The sequence below is a fragment of the Meleagris gallopavo genome, chromosome 6 (assembly GCF_000146605.3).
Source record: "Meleagris gallopavo isolate NT-WF06-2002-E0010 breed Aviagen turkey brand Nicholas breeding stock chromosome 6, Turkey_5.1, whole genome shotgun sequence".
NCBI classification, from domain to species: Eukaryota; Metazoa; Chordata; class Aves; order Galliformes; family Phasianidae; genus Meleagris; species Meleagris gallopavo.
Window position 1 is genome coordinate 23467362 of NC_015016.2, and position 19477 is coordinate 23486838.

Genomic DNA, 19477 nt, shown 5'->3' on the forward strand with positions numbered 1-19477 from the left:
AGCACACAGCACATTTGTGAAGTGTGTTAGAAGTATCACCTTCCATTTTGGCAGCCCACACAGCCCTGCTGGAGAGCCAGCTTCTGTCCCCCAGCTCCTGGTGCAGGCTGCAGAGGGGCTCCTGCAGCCTGGCCTTAGGGTGTGAGCCCTTCCACAGCCCCAAAATAAGCTGGCCTCTGAACCCTATAAAACTCTGGTCTGGGACAGCAGAGATCTCTGCTGAGCACTTTGTCATGCTTCGATTTATAAATTACCAGTACTGAGATAAACTGTGGGTGATGATTTCAGCAGCTTCTGCAGAGATGCTATGGAATTAAGATTGTTGGCTTGGAGAAGCCAAAACAGAAGATGTGTTGCCCACTCTTACTAGGTCCTTATAAGACTTGAGTGCAATTTGTTAGTTGATCCTGAAGTTCCTTTAGGCATTTGTCTTTTCTTCTGTGCTGTTTTGAGACCCCTTCATGATGCTGGTACTTCCCAGTATGGTGTCAGAAGCATCCAGGCCTTTTGTGCGTCCCTATTTTTGTTTCAGTATCATTACAAAAAAATTAAGTGTATACTCAATCCTACAACTTGTTCTTTGGAGGTTCCACTAATAACTTTCCTATTTCTTTTCTTATCACTATCCAGGTCAGTTTTTGAGGGAATTTAGGATTCTCTCATCAATGCCAATCTCTTCCAGTTCAACAGTGGATGATTTTAAATTGAGATAAGTGAAATCTACAACATTTCATTTATGCTGAAAATCAGCAGTTACCATATATAAACCTCACATATCGGGACAATTTGGCATGAACTATTCTGGTAAAGAAGTGCACTTCTATTTCATTTTGTATATATTTCTGTATTTTTCATTTTTCTTTCCTTAAGGATACTTTCTCTAATCTTGGATACTGTTGATGTACCTTGGGGTTTTCATAAGTTCTTCATAATTACAGATATCTAATTAACTGATGTTTGATGTGTGACACATAACTGATTTGAAAATTTCACTGAAAACGCTTAACATGGGAATTCCAGTCTTTTCTTTTGCATTTGTGCAGCTGTAGAGATTTGCCTTCCACCTTAAATGTGCTGATTTCTATCTCCCTTACTTCCTGGTGTCAACAAGACCCAAATCTGGCCTTTGTTGGAAGCAGCAAGCGACAGCGTGTACACAAAGCTGGGAATGCAGAGAAGGGCAGATGGGATTTCAGAAGCTGTTTTTGATAATTTGTCCTTACACATTTGTCCTAGTACACATGAGGCATAGCAGTAAGTGAAAGAAGGGAAAATTAATCCTCTTGCTAACAGAAAAATTTTCTCCTGGATCCTCCCATTGAAGGGAGCTTGCACAGCCAGTTGTCTTTGTAAAATTCAAGACCCAACACATAGTGGATGTACATTGTTCTGTAATATGGAGTTTACCTGCTGCATTTATCTTTATAGAAGTTAATTGTGAGCTTTATTGAATATTTTCTAGATCATATATCTCTTCATAGTCAACAGAATTCCTTATTAGTTTATCTTCTGCAATACCTTGCAGTAACAAAGAAAAGTGAAGCTTTAACATTTTATATTAAGACTTATGTATTTTATATCTTCTATTTACTGCAGCTATCATAGCATCAAAGTACCTTTTTCCTTATCACTCCAAAAAGTTTGTCATTTGACAATATATATATTTTGGCGGAGATAAGATCAAATTAACAGGTTGATGATATTTTAATTATCTCATTGAGATGGTGTTGGCCCAGGATGCTCGTCAGAATTTACAAATGTGCGTTGATTTGTGTTTTATTTTGTAAACCAGGCCCAAGAGGCTGACTAATTAGAAGCATGACTCAAAGCTATAAGAGTACTTATTGATTCAGATCATGAAAAGACCAGAATGATCAAAAGCAAACATCTATCTCCCTCTTCATCTGGGGTTCAGAAGGTTAAGTGCTATTTGTCTCAAATCCCTGGCATTAGCTCTATCTCTGTAATGGAGAAGACAATTAACATCTATATCTATTCAGTTTTAATATGCAGTATATTATTTACAAGAATGTGTTGTTTTTCGTAACTTAATTAAACCATGCATAACAAACTAATATTACAGGTTATTTCATTATGCAGTATTTTTGCATTTTTCTTCCCATAAATTATATTTTCTCTCAATATTCTTAAAGTTTGGAATGTATGGCTTTCTTTTGGAATAAATAATATGACTGGCTAAGTATACAGGTTTTGTGCTATAAATTTCATTTACATGCCATGGCAACATATAACTTCATTGGTTGCTTGAGACCAATCTTAAGTGATATTAAGATTTCCATGTTGCCATAAAGCAGTAAAAACACTAAAATGTTAATGCATTCATGGAATAGTCACAGAAAAGACAAAGCAGAAGTTTAATACTGTCTGCTCTGCTCCAGATCTCCAGTGGAGACTAGATTCAGGGCTGAAAAAGGAGGAAACAGGGATGGTGAAAGCAGGCTGAGCATTTGGGCTCCTCCTGAAGGCAGCTGAGGGAGATTTTGTTCTGAGGAAAAGACAGCTCCTTCTGCCCTGCGTTCTGCCAAGGGTGACCCATTCTGAGCTAATCTGAGTATATCCTTCTGATCCACCAAATAACTGCACAGGGATGTAGTGTTTCTGTGGGTGACCCAGATTTTTAGGCAATGCCTTTTTCAGGCCGAGGAGCTTAATGCAAGGAATACGGGTACTTTTCAGTGTGTAATAACGCACAGATTAATGTCTGGGTCTTCTGACTACTGCTCTGTCACTCTGTCTGTGACATCTCACCACGGCAGACACACAAAGCAGAGCTAATTGTGTTAGCACTGGGATACAGTGAGAAGCATGTTGGAGCTGGAGCTTGAAAGCAGGGCTGTGCTGCAACTGTCTCTGCCAAAGCATTCATTACTATGAGCAGGAAATATTCACACCCTCCTACACATAAGGACTGGATTGAAAAAGTTTCGTATTGCAGATTTATGGAAATTATTAAATAGAAAAACAAAAGATATCTCATATGAGAAATGAACAGATTGAGAGTTTAGCGGTGTTAATAGAAGGCAGGACTTTCCATTCCAGATCAATGGGCTTCAGTAACAGCCACCACAAAGTCATTCATCCATTCAGTACCAAAGTAAAAGTGGCTTCATGCTTCCAGCACAGTTCCTGCAGAAGAAAACTTATTTTCTGTAATGGCAACATTCACGGACTCAAGTGCAAGCTGAGCACTCAGCTTCATTGCTGGGACCTTTGGGTACCCAGCCTCTAGTGCTCTCTGCATTCAATGTTGCTCATATCCCCAAAGTTGAGAATTTTAGGCTGGGGCTGAGGCCTGTTGCAAGCATCAGGCATCATCCCTGTGGATATCTGCCCATGTTGTTCGTGTTCAGGAGGTAAGAACTTTAAACAATACGGGGAGCAACAGAGGTGGAAGACATGGTGCTGTGGAGTGGTCAAAACATTAGAAAGTTTCTGCCTACCCTGATTACCCCAACCCAGCTTGCAATCTATCGTGCAAAACACTAAATCAATTCAGCTCGTTTGCCCTCGGTCAGCCTTTAGCATGGCAGGGCTATAAGCCACAAGTACACAGGAGCGTATTCACAACCAGATGAAAAAATGTATGCCTGGAAACATCTTCTAGAAAACTGGATGCTATAATCAAACCTGATTTAGACTGCAGCCAGTGGGACAGCTGATTTCTTTAAGCTAATTGTTCAATTATCTCCCAGAAAATGTAAATGAAATACATAGGTCACTCTGAAAGTAATGCCTCCTATTTATTTTCATGGAAACTACAACAAATTCAAAGAGTACACTGGCACTGTTTGGTAGAGCAAATTCTGAGCTACAACATGAATCTCAACATGAAAGATGCTTGTTTCTCACCAGAAGGGAAGGTCCCAATGACTACTTCAGACATGGGTCCTTTTATTATAGATGTGTAAAGTTAACACTACTAGTTAACATTCCTACTCAACATGACAAATATTCTTCCTTTCTTCAACATTCTTATCATTGCCTTTGTTCCATGAAATTTTTGAACTGCAATGACCTTGCCTCCTTACTGTTTTGTTCTGTACCTTATTCATTTCTTGCTGCAAATACTACTGAGAGGACACTGTTCTTTGCCCAATGTACCTACTTACTGCAAAACGCTGTGTACACTGCTGTATAAATAACATCTCTGAAAAAAAAAAAATGAATAATTGAAAAGGATGGAAAACTTTGTTCAGTTAGTTGACCGAAATAATCTAGTAGAAGCTGTATGAGAACAGAATCTACTGGGACAAAATTGTCTGAGCTTATCTCTGAAGAATTAATGTAGGCAGTTCTGTCTGGAGTTCTGTACAGATATAAGGAAGTCAACACACAACTTGGGACACAACAAGAGGATGACAGCAGGGAGCCCTGCTCCAGTGGAGTTCATCTTGCCGATGCCTGTACCTAAAACTCTTCGACAGCTGGAGTTCCTGTTAAAAGAACTGGTTTGTAGTCCAATGTGAGGAAGAAGCCACTGTTTCCAAATAGGCCAAATGGTTTCATTTTCTACTGAGATCATGAAGTGTTTGGCAGTTGTGTTTCCACACTGGGTTGTTTTCACTTTTCCAAGTCCTGCTGAAGAAGGTGCAAGCACTTCTTGTAGGTAGAACTTGCTGTCCCGCTGTCTGCTATGACATGAAGATTGGACTACAGGGATTTTTAAGGAAGACCCTTCAGGGCTGAGTAAAAGACTAGTCAGGTTCAATTTGCATTGCGTTAGATGAGGGATCTGTGGTGAAACCAATGATTTTAGTGGTAAGCAAGTGACTCTTTCATATTTATTGTACTAAGGAACATGGTTTAGTGGGGAAATATTGATAGTAGGGAGACGGTTGGACTAGATGATCTTGGAGGTCTTTTCCAACCTTGGTGACTCCATGATTCTATGATATTTCTGTAGGTTATTTCTTTGGCCGTGGACAAATTCAAATTGTTTTACTTTCTTTCTGTGTCCTGCTAAAGACGTTATAATGTGTAAAGAGATGTACCATGTCTTTTTCCTATCTTATTTAGAGGAAAGCTCTTGGTTGTGCGTTTTATTGTGTACATTTACATTATCTTACATGCTGTGTCTCTCCTGGGGATTCTGTAACTTTCAGTAAAACAGGCAAATAATTTATTAGTTAAAATTAATCTACCTTCATGTGGTCTCAGTGGCTGTAATGCTTAACAGAGATAGTAACTTCTAATAGTCCCACAAAAATATTTATTAAAAAAAAAATCAGAAAAAAAATTATCATTATAGAATCACAGAGTGGTCAGAGTTGGGTTCCACGGGCGAGCATTACTTCCACAGACCAAGTTATCATCTTAAAGTAATTTAGGGAGAATTAATTGTTGTGGAGAGTGTATGTTGCAATTCTTTTTTAGTGTAAAGTAAAGACGCATTTAAGGAAAGTTACAAAATGAAATTCTTAAGTTCTTGAATTTTATTGATAACCAAAAGAAAAAACAAAAAAAAAGCAACAAACAAAACAAAAATAAAAAACACACAAAAAAACCCTTTGTATAGGAGCTGTTGAGTCACAGCCTGAACCACTGATTGACCACCTGAGGCAAGGGCTGAGTCAGCCATGGGAGCACAGGTGAAGGCAGTTCAGCTGTGTGACTGGAAGAGGTGGAGCCTGGCTGCACCTTTCCTAGACCCCATTTAAGGGCTGACTGCCACTGGGGAAGGATTTTTTTTTTCTGGTGATCTTTCCTTTTGGAGTTTTCTAGTGTGAGCCTAGGATACAGGTGAGCATTTTATTTTGGATTATTAGTCCCTTAATGCAGATTTTGGTCAGTGTATGTGACACTGTATGATGATTTTGATGTGTTTTGTTGTCATTTAAGATGGCTTTTAGCCTTAGACTTTGTCTTTCTTGGGATATAGTTTGCTCTCAGAGACTTCTTATGAGTCAGATATAGATAAGGAAAAGTCATTTCTGGAGCTATTGCTTGTGAGCCTCAATGAGAGTTCATGACCTGAATGTGCTGGTGAGGAGCTTGCTGTGGAGCAGTAAGTTGCATGGAAGGAAGTATGAAAAGTCAGAGCGATTACGTTGTACATCACAAGCCACAGTGAACACCAAATTAACAAACCAATGCTGAAAAAAAAGAGAGATCAGCTTGTGTGGATTCTGTATCTTTCTTGCCAGAAGTAGCTCATGGAAACCTGTAACTCTTCATGATAAGATTTTAACAAAGTAGCAGCTCCAAGAGCTTTGCAAAGAGATGAGTATTAAATATCAATTATTAATGACAAAAACCTCAAGAACTGACTAAGGGAGATGGGACACAACTGGGCCCCCTTCACAAGGGGAGATGGGAGATGGCATGTCGACAAGGGGGAGGAGAGACAAACACGTGTAGGTTAGATGCAGCCAGGCAGAATTCCAGCAGAGATCAACCACTGCAGAAAGAAGGGCTTCAGAGGAGTAGCAAAGATTTTCCATTTAGAGAGACTGTATAGCAGTGTGCTGGGGAACTTGCAAATCCAGACTTTCTGCCTCCTCCTCTTGTGAATGTGCTTACCCCTGTGCATAACCCCATTTTACCATCTTCATATGTTTCTGTAATTTTTCTATCACAGATAGACAGAGTGTTAGCAAGGCAAATGTTTCCTGGAAAAGTAGCATCTTCTGTATGCCCGTATCAGTACTGTCTTTTTTTTTTTTCAGCTGAACATTTTATTTTGTTTGAGGTTATCCTGTTGTTTTTTTCATCTTTTTCAGCCTTGAGTTGAATGTAGCCTTTGTGGAAGTAAAAGAATTTTCTTTTGTTCTAGTGACTGACACTTTCTATAACTAATTTCTGCCTGTTGTATTGTTGGCAGTCAGACTTGGTCCTTGTGTATTTGCTGTAAGCTTTGCCTTAAGATCATATCTCTGATAAAACCCTTAAACCTTTGCAAACTGTGTTGATTGCCACACTGTGTTAGACCTTAACTAATACATTTTCCCTGATAATATACTCTTAAGATGTGAACATAAACAAGTTGCATCTTATATAGAATTGTGAGCTGTTCATAAGGAACTAAGCAGTGATTGATAGATTACTATAAGAATAGTATAGATGCTTCCTGCTCATAACAACACATGAATTCCTTCTGCAACATAAAAACCCATATACATGCAGCTGATAAGAAAAAAATGTTTGGAAAAATATTTGCCCAGGCTTAGACTACCACAGTCCCCAGCCCTCCCTGTTCCCTGCATTAGGTCCCTCTATGACCCTGATTAAAAGTAGAGAGAGCAGGAGGTCAGGCAGTTGTTGTAGCTGGATGGGGGTCGGGTCTTTTGCAGTGCAGCTCTTACTACATGCCTAGAGTAACAGCTGAGTGCGTATGAGAAAAATAAACACAAAATCTGGCAGCTATGAAAAGCCAGGTGCTTATTGGGTATATTATTGCTACTGCCTTATATAGCTGCTTCATCACGTTGTTTATATTGGCCAGTGATCCCCAAAGACTTCTTGCACAGCAAGGCACCTCAAGTGTGTTGGAGGTCAGTCTGACCTTGCTGAACTGCCTGCTAGCACTTTTTTTCCTGGCAAGATCAAGGTAATCAGCATCTGGAGTTAACTTTCTCTCTTCATTTCAGAGAGAGCCTTGAGTGACCAGACTTGCAGCTAGCTACCCATGACTAAGTGCCTAAATTTAGATGTTCATCATCATCAGTGTTGCAAGATGCTATAGAAATTATATAGTAACTATGGCTTGTTGTTAAAGGTGAGAAATAGATCAATAATCCTGATGGATCACGATCACTGAAATAATGTGTTGGTATTTGAGCTGATTTAGGTACCCTTACTTGGAGCTGCAGTGTATTGTACAGGCATAAATATGCTACTTGATGATTATGTACCACAGTTACCACATTTAGACAGTGTTATGATTCCAGCTCTGCACATGGGTCCATTAGCTTCAGCGGCAGCTTTAATGCATTGTGGGACTCCTGGATTTAAATGCCATCTTGGTACTAGTTCCTAGACTGGACAGAGATAGCATTACAGTTCAAAACAGATTCACAGAGAGATGCGTAGTGAAATCTGGTCCTCCTCTGGACCACTTGTAAAAGACTCTGGCTATTGCCTTCTTCAAAGCATGGCATTCATACAGGTAAGAAATTAAAAAATTGTCGTAACAGATAAAATGGGACTGCTAAATGATAAATTACAAAGTGCTTGTGGGAATATGGGAGGATGTTACTAACTGGCTTAAATAGTAAAAGTTTTCATATGTGGTATGATGCCAAAATGAAGGCATGACAACAGAGGTCTAAATGCCTGCAGGGATTATTAATGTTAATACTGCTTTGAAAAGTACTTACCAATCATTTAAAATCATGTTTTCACATTCCCAACTTAACTTCAGTCTCTCCTAGTTGGTTTCCATTGCAGCTAAATTTGCAGATAAAATAGATATGTTTCTACAGTGTTGGACATTCCTACATCTTGTTCACACATGCTTTTATTTCCTCTTTGGTCACCTCCATAGTTACAGAGCAGACATCCTTCAAATGCAGTTAATCTACATAAATGCAAGAACTTTATTTTTCAGTGTGAAAGAATAGAGTGGTCCTAGCCTAGGTTCAACATCTTGTCACTGGCAGTAGGCAGTTGCTCACACAAACATGGCAAGGATCTGAATTGCCTTTTAAGAGTAATTCAAATCTTGCCAGCTTGGTAGGCAATGTCTTTACAATGAGCTGAAAGCAGAATCAAATATTAGACCAGCCTACAGTTCTCTGCCAGTTCCTGTGGCTTTACAGTCTTTTGTTTCTGGGTTATTTTTTTTTTCAAGTTACGGTTTGCAAGTGTATGTACGTGTTTCTGCATTTGAAGTGAATGGCAGATGACTGGCTAAATTCCTCTAAGGGAGCGTTCCCAAAGACACAGTGTCAATAAACTGAAACATGCAGGATTATAATTATCTGCAATCTGTCTAATATAGTAATAATTTAATATGGGTAGGCACAGGGTCAGCTCTTTAGTTCAAATTAGCGCGCCTCCGTTGAATTAAATGGATCTCTGCCAGTCTTAAGCAGCTGAAGAGCTACTTCAGTATTTTCATGCAAATTGTGATTTCAAATCAACAGTTCACCTTAAAAAGCCTGTGCACTGGTGGTACCATCCCACTTCACTGCAGAAAAAGTAACACCACTTTCTGTGATTTGCCACCTCTTTCTCTACAGCTGTCTGGAGGCCCATGTGAGCTGAGTGGTGTTGAGAATTGTTCAGCAATGCCAGGAAGAGGGTGTTCATCTTTTCCATAAACAAGATGCCAAGCGAGGAACAGTTTAATAGAAGAAATTAGTAAAGAAAGACAAAACATCTCTTTCATGAATGCAGAGGTGTTTTCTGATTCCCTAAACACAACCTGTGTTGATTGGATGACATGACATTAAAACTGCTGACACGCTCAGAGATAGGCTGCTTGTTTACAATGAATTGAAATTCAGATCCACACTGTCTGGCAAGGCTGGCCGCAGACAGTTTCCTATTTTTTCCTTTCCCTGCACTGCTTCTCCAACAATGCTTTCTCCCAGGAGATACTGGCTTCTGCTAATCACACAAAGTATATCCGTGCAGCAAATTCTGAAGCATGCATCAGCTCACGGGCTTTATGATCTTTCTGATGCATTAAAAACTTCATGTTATTATATTTGTTATTTTCAGAAGATCAAATCCCGAGAGGCTGACCCCTGAAGGAGCTGGTGGGATACCTGTCAGGCCAGGCCATGTTGAAGCCTCACAACTCCACCTCTTGGTGTTGGATGCTGAAGAGAGAACCTCTCTCAGAAAAAGACAGCAAAGGTTTGTGGCCTTTAAAACACTGCCTCAGTGTGCTGTGCAAACATTTATTGTGATAATAGTTGTCTTTCTTTTGGAACACTAAAAACAGGAAGGAGCTCTCTGACAACTCACCTGTTTGAGCAGAGCTGCAGAATGCAGTTTGGAAGAACAGTGCTCCATCATTCAGGACATGTTGGCTTGAAAAAGTTTCTGTCTTGAGGTGGGACAGGAAAACTGCCGAAGCATTTCATAGCCAAATGCTCATTTTGCTTTTTTTGTCTGAAAGCAGTGATGTCCTCTTATCCTGCTCGAAAACAAAGCTTACATCACTTCCAGCGTGCAATTTAAGTGTATACGTGTATAAAATTCTATATGCCTTAAGAAACAGTACTGTCATGGCATGGGAGGCTTATAAGATAAGGAACAGCTCAGAAAGGGTTAATGTGAAATGACTGTCTCTGACACTTCTAGTTAAAAGATCAAGGAAACATAATTACATCAGTAGGTGGAAAGTTCAAAACAGTGGAGGTGTTTTTATGTACCATGTGGATAATCTGTGTAACCCCTTGAATCTGGAGGCAGTGAATACTGAGAATTCACATGGCTTTCAAAAACCAGCTAGACAAATTCAATGAAGAAACCATCAGCAGTCATTAAATGTGAAGACAACATCCCTCATTCAGAAAGCCTCTGAGCTGCACATTTCTGATGCAGGGAAAGACGACTCCCTGCTTCCCTGTTGTGCTGTTCAGCTGTTGCTGGCAATGATCAGGAATGTGGCACAGCATACAACGAACTCATGGTCTGACTCAGTAAAACTACTCTTGCATTCTTATGTCATGCTACATTATTGAATAGAATCAGAAAACAACTGTAAAGACCCACTGCAGCTGAGAAAGATGGGGCTGGAGAACCTGCTCTATGACTCATTTCTTTACTTCGGTTGCTCATTGGAGTGGTTTTTAACACCGTAAGTGTTGTAGGTCTGGACCATAATGTATTTCTTCAATCTCTGTTGGAATCTTAAGGTATTTTCTAAGGTGTGGTACTGGTTGAATAGAAACCTCACAGGATTTTTTCACAAAGATCCATGGCACGTACTGGCATTTTGAAATGGAGCATCCCTGTGTTTGATTATGCTCAAACCAACAAAAGAGCCAGATCAAGCTAAAACAATTTGCATTATCTGAAGCTTATACATGTATGTAATCTTATCAAATAAAAGCCACATCAGGCTTTGTAGAACAAAGGACAGGGAGCTCCTTATGCTGTTTGTGGTGAGAACAGCTAAAGCTTGATCCCTTCTATTAAAGTCAGTATGTTTAAAGAAGCTGGGAAAGATGCCCATGTTCAAGCAAATATTTACTTGCCTGTAACATAAAGCAAGTTTTTGTCATGGTAAAGAAACAGGCTTTAAAAATGATAGAAATGTGTGTATATGTATATGCATATATTTGTATGTTATATATACATGTATTCATTATCCCTTACAAGAGGAAAGCATACTATATGATTACTCGCAGTGAGGGGCTGCTGGAGAGCTCATAGCTCTCTGTGTTCTTGAGCTTGCAGAACTCTGCTGCAGCCCAAAGATCCTTCCCACCATATGCTCTTTGCCTTCCTAAATTCAAATCTATTGCTTCAAAAAGCAGTTCCTTTGCAAAGCACAAAGATGTATTTTAATAAAATAGTTCTAACCAAATTGCTGACGGCAGGATAATTCTGCAGCTTCACAATAGGAATTGTAGGGTTCCTGCTGCCTGATAAATGTATGATAAATTGCAAACCTCCTGCTTCTATACCACAAGCTCAGAGTGTTGTGTGATCACCGTTGTTTTCCTGATTTATTTTTCATGCCTACTAGTGCCCATATAAAATCTCAGTCTATTTATGCTCAGGCTTTCTCCATTCTTTTTCATGGATTATGTAGCACAACAATCAGATTGACAATTAATGTAAACATGTATCACAGATGTGAATTACATTTTAATTCTCTGCGTCCATCACATGTCATCTCTATTTGTGTGACTATTAATTCCATCAGCAGGCCTCTAGAGAACAGTTTGCTTAGGTTTCCACAAGGCCTGGGCCAGTTCTTATATTACATAAATGAAAAATCTTCTGGTTTCACCCAAATTTTGCAGGGTTTATACCATGCAAAGTAAGGGGTTTATATCTGTTACTGTTGTTTGAGTAAGGCTGGAAGGTAGCTTCAAGCACTGGTAACACACCAGGACTTGTTTTCATCCAGACCTCTGTCCCTCAGGTTTTCTGACAGCTCTTTGAACAGCTCCTTGTGGACATTGGACAGCTGGGCTTTCACCACTGCTTAAGCACAAGGAATTTGTGGAATTTTGATTATTTGCATGTCACTTTGGGAATATTAACCAAAGTCCACTGATAATGGTTGAGATAGGATTTGCTTCCAGCTCAAGAGTGAATTTATTTGCCTTGAGCACTGTGAAATCTTAATTGATCAGATTAAAAAATGCCATCATAAGAAAAACAAGGAAGTAGAAATGAGTATGTACTTGCACGCGTAGAGGCCTACATGAGACCTTGCAGTACTAGCTAGTCTTTGCCTAAACTGCAACCCTGGCAGGACATAGGAATAATTTGATGGCTTCTGTTCCTCAATAAAGAGACTTGAACACCTTTGAACCTAGAAAAAAAGAAATCATCAATGATTTCTTTCCAAGATCCATCAGTTAACCAGTTTTTAATCTATTTAGTATGTGCTTCAGTGATTCAGTTAAATGTTTTTAATCGGGATGTCATGTTGTATTAAGTAAAAGAACCTGTGGAAATCTGTGTGTGTTATGTCAGCTGTCACTTTTTATTAACTAAGGCCTACCAAAAATGCTAGCAATATTTTTCTGGTAAGTGCTAACATTTAAAAATTTACATTTAACAAGGGTGCTATTGTTCTCATTAAAGAGTGCTGATAGCATTCTCTGCATCTGTATCCCACCTTCATCAATTCTTTACAGTAACATATATACCATGCTCAATATATGCTATGCTTTTGCTCAGGATCAATGCTAGCCTAACAAGCCTGCTGTTAGCCACATAATACCTTTTAGTCTTTAGAGCCCTTGCCCACCATTAACATTTCAGCTGCTCAAATGCATGCATCGTTGTGCAGCATCAAACACAGAGTACTTCCTTAAAAAGGTATATCTTGGTGAAGATTGGTCATTTCTACACGTGAAAACTTCAGCTCTACCAAAGATTTTGCAGATATAGAGAAGATAAACACAGCGTATATTCTAAATTTTGGTGCAGACTCTGGCTCTTAACGCCTGTAGTTCACACTAGCATTGTTCAGTGAAGTTTAAGGTGTGCATACGTTGGTTAACATTTACACAGTATTTTGAAATACAAATAACACTACATGATTCTGCTGATTTAGTAGAGACAGTAGAGATGTGAGCCACTTGAGGCATTACAAAACCTTGGTGAGAAGAAGGAAACTCTGGCTCAAAGCTGACATCCTACTGTGACAGATAGGGTTCTGGTTCATAAAACAAACAAAAACTACAACAAAAACACCTTATAATTACTCAGGCATTTACAAAACACTGTAAAGCCTAAATTGTGGTATGACTACAAGGAAAGGACACATGCAATGACACTGAGCGATCGACTCAAATATGCTATAAAATAACAGTCCCAAAATAGTAAACCTTGCAATGAATTATTAAAGTTGCTTATTTTAACATTTTATTTACTGAATTTTGCATTATTAAAATTACAAATCATCAACTCACATTGTATTGTCATTGAGTCTGGCCTCCCTGAGATTTACCTTGTTCCCATTCTGTCTACCCAGTTGGTTAACAAGATCTCAGATGCTGACCTTTTTCTCATTATACCCTTATGATTCATGCCACTGACTCTCTTGCCCATTCCTTCTTGTTTGAAATTTCTTGGCTGTGTCTGCAAAGCTTCGCAAGGCTCCATCACACCACGAATCTCTGATCATGTGTTTTCCCTTATGCAGCAGTTCTTGTCCTCTCTGTCCCAGGGTGCTATGTTACTGCTTCCTTTTGTTTAATTTTATCCTTGGTACTCATCTTTCCTGCAATACTGTAATAAAAAAATTAAAATTGCTTGGTGAAAAGAAATCCCTTATGAAATGCCCAGCATATGCCATCTTTCCTGTGATTGTTTTCATACTGTGTAATTTTTTTTTTTAAGTATTCCAATAATATCTAGCACCATTTCACATACAGGTCCATCAGTGGATTCTTTGACATGCTGGCAAGTAGGATTACTCCTGTGACATGCTTCAAATAGACCAAGGCTTTGAGATGAAATTCCTTATAGTGAGCACCCGAAAAAGAAACAACCTGTAATTCTAAAACTTGTACACTAAACAGGAAATGTTTTAGATAGGATGAAAGAACAGAAGAGTAGAAAGCTCTACAAGCACGTGTCTGAGTTCCTGGGAAAAGCTTGGGTCTTAGTATCTCACTGGAGGAAATAGCACCAGCTGCAGGATGGTGTCCTGGTTTGTTCCTTCCTGTGGCTCTCTTACCCCCCAGGTCTTCTCTGATGTCCACCTACAGCCTCCTTGCCACTCACTGTGCTGGAAGCTGGGGCAGCGGTTTAGCCATAGGTGGTGGCACTGCCAACATGAGACACAGCCATGGTACTGCTGAGCTCCTGAGCTACCCTGCCTGGAGTCTCCCAGCTTCCTGCCCTTGTGTCTTCAAGGTACCTTGAGAATAGCATTAGCTTCCTTAGTATTTACTGAACTGTTTTTAAGGACACATAAAGTGGAATCCATACATTTCTGGCTTATTGTTAAAAATGATTGTGTGTTTGTTATATAGCAAATGTTACTTGATATATTTTTTCCTATTCCTAAAAATGGTATTGCTTTTCTGTTGAGCTTGAGCTATCTTTGTCATTACAAGAAAACCCAGGGCATCAGGTAATCATTCCCAGACTGTTTTCATTTCAGGCTAAAGATCAAGAGCAACTCCTCAGGTAGAAAGCAATTCAATACTGTTGCCAAATTTTTCAGGTTTCCCTTAAGAAACGGTCTTAGAACAAATGCTCTCTTGTGAATGATTCTGTGGAAGGTTAATCACAATAATGTCAGCACGCATTTTCTTCTTTGGTTCAGCTATCTGTGCCAAAGCAGCATACTCTACATGGCAAAGCCAGGATATATTTAAATGCAATACCTAGCACCAAGGCCTTCTGCATCTCATGGTATTAGGACAATGACTTGCAGATGCCAGCCTCGGTGATGTTCTCAACTTGGCACAGTATTATCCTAGTAGGATTCCACTCTCGGTGGAATGCTTGCAAAATCTGTCAGCCTAGATGGATGCTCATTGCTGAATAAGCTTTGTTTACTATTTGTTTGTGTGCTGGAAATGAATCGAAAGGCTCTTCGATCACCTTCTGGCCAAAAGGCAGTGCTAGAGAAGTTTTCTCTCCAAAGACAATTTTGAATCTTACTTAATATTTTCTGCAACTTGAAGAAACAAAATAAATATTGTAATCAACAGATACTTAAGAGCATGTGAAATAAGGTTCAAGTGTGTGTTCCAAAGTCTTTTGTTCAGGCTGGAACAAGGCGATATCATCTCTGTTTCCAGGATTTATTTATTTATTTTTAACTATCTCAACCAGACAACTTGACAGAATGTAAATCCAAGAAAGTTTATAGTATTTGGAATTAAGTACTGCATAGATATTTTGTTAACATCTGGCTGCTTCAGTTGAGAGAACAGAAACTGATTCATCTGAGGAATCTGTTGGCAAATGACATATAGAAATGCTGAATTACAGCCAGCACCAGAATCATAAAAATGAACTGTTTTGTTCAGAAGAGCGAATTTTGTCATTAGCCATGCCAAAACCTGCCTTCATTGACAGAAATGGATTAGAGCACATTATCTTATCTCAAAATCCAGTTTACCAGGTCATACACTGATGATATCCTGGTCGCATGCCTGATTCTGTAGAGATGACAAAGCCAAGATTGTTCCTCGCTCAGGGGAAGTTTCTCAGTGTCTGTATCTTTGAAACTGGGGTGTGTGGCCATCCTGTCTCATGGCAATGGATCACCCTTACAAGGAACTCCTCCATGCCACCATTCTGTCCTCCGCTTCATCCCACCTTGGAAGGGATCTCTTATCAAGGAGGTACCAATAAACATTGCAAATGCAAAAATGAGAAAAAGAGGAGGATAAGTTATTTGTCTTCTAACTTTTTGTGCTTTGTCATTTCAGAAGGTGCCTCAAGTGTTTTTTTCCCTTTCTCTGCAAGTTGTTTATATCTCCTGGGAAAGAATCTTAATAGATGAAAAACAATTAACTAGTGCAGGGAAAGTCTTCAGAAAAACTACTGCCTTCTCTTGGCTCTCTGAGAGCAAATCTAAGGCTGATCTTATTAATGTGGACAGATGCTTGAACATCTTTAGCACATGTGATAAAAAATGAAAGGCTGCAGTGATTCAAAAGCTCAAACTTCTATTCCTTTGTTAATTAGAGCACAGTTAGAAGATGAGTAAATACCTTCATCCCAGAAACAATAAACATGTAGGCACAAGTACTATCAAGCTGTGTCAATCCTAGGAGAATATACTCCTCCTAGTTTCAGCTGGTTACATCTGTCTTTGTTACTACATTTCATGGCTTGCCTATACCCTTACATGTCAAACATACAAATATCAATATTCCTTCTACATTAGGAAGACTTGAAAGAAATTGGGACTTTAGAAAACGTTAGCCTATGAGTCAAGGGTGTATTTGCATTAACAACAAAGATTCAGAAAATAGGATTATGCACCTTTGCTTGTACATTTGGCAGTTCATTAGATTCTAAAACAAAGGGATCTCGAGCTGTTTGCATATTCATTCTCATGCATTCCCAAGAAATCACAAAAACAAAAAAACAACAAAAAAAAACGAGGAAGGACTGCAGTAATTCACTGAGTACCTTCAGATGCTTTGAACTTTATATATATATATATATTTAAAGAATTAATAATATTATATGAAGGGGGCTGTTTTTCTGCTGAAATATGTATTGAAGTAGTGCTGTAGTGAACGACCATGCACTTCCAGAATCATTTTGAGGAGACGTCTTAGGTCCCTTGGATTTTTTATGACCTTCAACAGAGTTTCTTAATATGCATTATGTTTCCATTATTACATTTTCATTTTAAGTTGAAATGATGCTAGAGACACAGTGGCTCTCAAACCAAAGTACTTTCCCTCCTGATCTCATTTCAAGTGTCCTTGAATAATATTTTTTGTTGAATTATACAACTATTCCCATACGCTCCATATTTTCAGATGTAAAGAACCCAGAAAAAAATATCTGTATCAGTATCTTATTCATCCATACTCATTAGAAGCTCTTAAAAAAATTACAAGAACAAAACTCCAAATTTGTTTTTCTTATTTCCCAAGCATCTTATCTCCTAAGCACCATTCCCATTTCAGGGAAGTTATAACAACAGATGTCCCATCTAAATATCCCATAGTGCTAAGATAGTAACATTCTCCAAATATACTACAAAATATGTGCTGGATTCTCCATTAAGTGGGCAAAATATTCTGAAAGTACTCATCCTGACCCATGGAGCCTGCAGTAGGGCAAGGTGATGCAGCCTTGTGTGTGCTGGGGGGTGATAGGCAGCACATCAAGGGAAAGGTGGGGGGACATAGTGCAGGTGCTGCTCTGCATCCTGTGGAATGCATCCTTTTTGAAATTAACAGACAATCTCTAGATGGTGTCATTTATTTTATCACAAGCTTCCCAAATAAACCAGTTCCCAGAGGAGCCTCATGTTATTAAAGAGCTGAGAACAGGTAAGTTTCTGCTCTAATTAAGAAAATATGAATAAATAGAAAGGACACAATGTAAAGTGAGGGGTCAAATGCATGCTGTTTAAAAGTCTGTTACCAGAAACAGGGCCAGACTCACAGCTGTTGTAAATCACTGACTTCCCTGTTAATGATCTGAAACTCGTTTGTTGCAAACTGCCCTGTGACATCCTTCTGAAGGATGCTGTGTGACAATATTCTTTCATTGTGCAGTAACTAAATGCTTTTGTACAATAAGGGTTAAATCCATAGGGCTGCAGAATTGCTCTCCTTTAGAAGAGCAGCATTTGAATGGTAGTTGCATAAATGAGCCATTCTGACCATTAGTGAAGATGTGCAAAATCAGATACAGGTGAGCTGTGGTTTGTAGCCAATAGAATGGTGCTGACTCAAATTCCAGTGGCAAAGTATTGGCTGCAGCTGTCCTGAGAACATCACAGCCACCAGGAACCTTGTAAAAACTGAAGCACACATATACAAATTTGGCCTCTTTGATCCAAAACTAAATGTTGTCCTCTGTCCTCCATAATTTTTCATCAGGATTATTTCAGTAAACAGTAACCTATAGGTGGCATTCAAGGACAGCAAATTACTCTGATTTTGCACACGTGTAGTGCTGCCTCAGCTGGTCATGCAGGAGTACTATGAATGGGCTTATTTGTCATAAACAGTGAGCTTTACGGCCACAGCCTGGCTGTGTTCTTGGAGACCGCAGTTTGAGTCCATAAATAAAATCCCAAACAATGTTGTTTCCTGGCAGAAACCAAACTCTGACAGCTCAGCAGCAGGAGCATGCGAGGAGCTGTCAGGTGTCTCCTCAGAAATCACGTATGGGCTTGTCCAATGGAGAGGACAACCTGCCTAGAAGAAGCAAAGGAAAGCGAAGAGCATGAAGTGATAGCATTGCTCCTACTCCTGTCTTACATCAGTGCAGCAAGGCTTGAGGCTAGATGTGAGGGAGGGAGGAACAAAAGCGCGGGACAGCTGGAGGGACTGTGCAGGACCACGGGTGGCTGCTGGGATCAGGCTGCTGGCTGGAGTGGGGCCACTCATGGCTTCCCCTGCTGCATCCTAAGTGGGCCCCATCTTACCAGCATGAGCCTGGGTTGAAAGGTGGGCTATCGTGGGAACAAGGCACACAGACAAGATATAGCATTACCTCATCTCCTTGCCAAGGTACAAAATCCAAATAAACATCCTGAACTGTGTGGGAACAAGCTGCTCTCCAAAAATCAGCCTTTAATCCATGCATCTGTGCAGACCAGTCTTTCAGAACATCCTCGTGTGTTTGCATAACCCCAACGCATGGGATTTCATCCCAGCAGTGCTTGATCTGCTTCTGATTCTGTCCTTGTCATATCTCATTCTAGCTGGCACCAGGGGATGTTGGTCTACACCAGTTTCCTTTAATCTTTTGTAGAGTTGGAGAGCACAGTAATAACCACCCTCATCCCTTTTACTTTCTTTATCTCCCATTAATCTTCACAAAGGGGAACCTCCCCTCCCTTTAACATACACAGCTGCTTCATGCAGGGCATGGGGCAGATGGCACAGCGTTTCTTATGGAGCAATGAGGTGCTGCTGCCTGCATTGCCAGTCTTTGCATCTTCGGTGCTCTGTGAGGGTCTGCAGTACTCTAATCTTGTGCAATAAAGGTTTCCTTAATGAATCTACAGCTTGGATATTGTTCAGGTATCATCCCGAAGGTCAGACCTTGTTTTGCCAAAGTTGTGACGTTCCCCTTTGCATAAGCAACCTGTCCACACAAGGACTTTTTGTCTGCAAATTCGGTAAGGTATTGTATCAGGGGTAATTAAAGCAGT

The 19477-nt window shown here is 39.6% G+C and overlaps 1 long non-coding RNA gene across 1 annotated transcript; it reads left to right on the forward strand.

Annotated features, from left to right (window-relative positions):
• The first annotated feature begins 5688 nt into the window (after window positions 1-5688).
• Window positions 5689-16696, forward strand: LOC104911435. Its single transcript, XR_793911.2, has 3 exons — window positions 5689-5760; window positions 9685-9822; window positions 9911-16696. It is a non-coding gene; the product is annotated as an uncharacterized LOC104911435 (long non-coding RNA).
• The last annotated feature ends 2781 nt before the right edge of the window (window positions 16697-19477 follow it).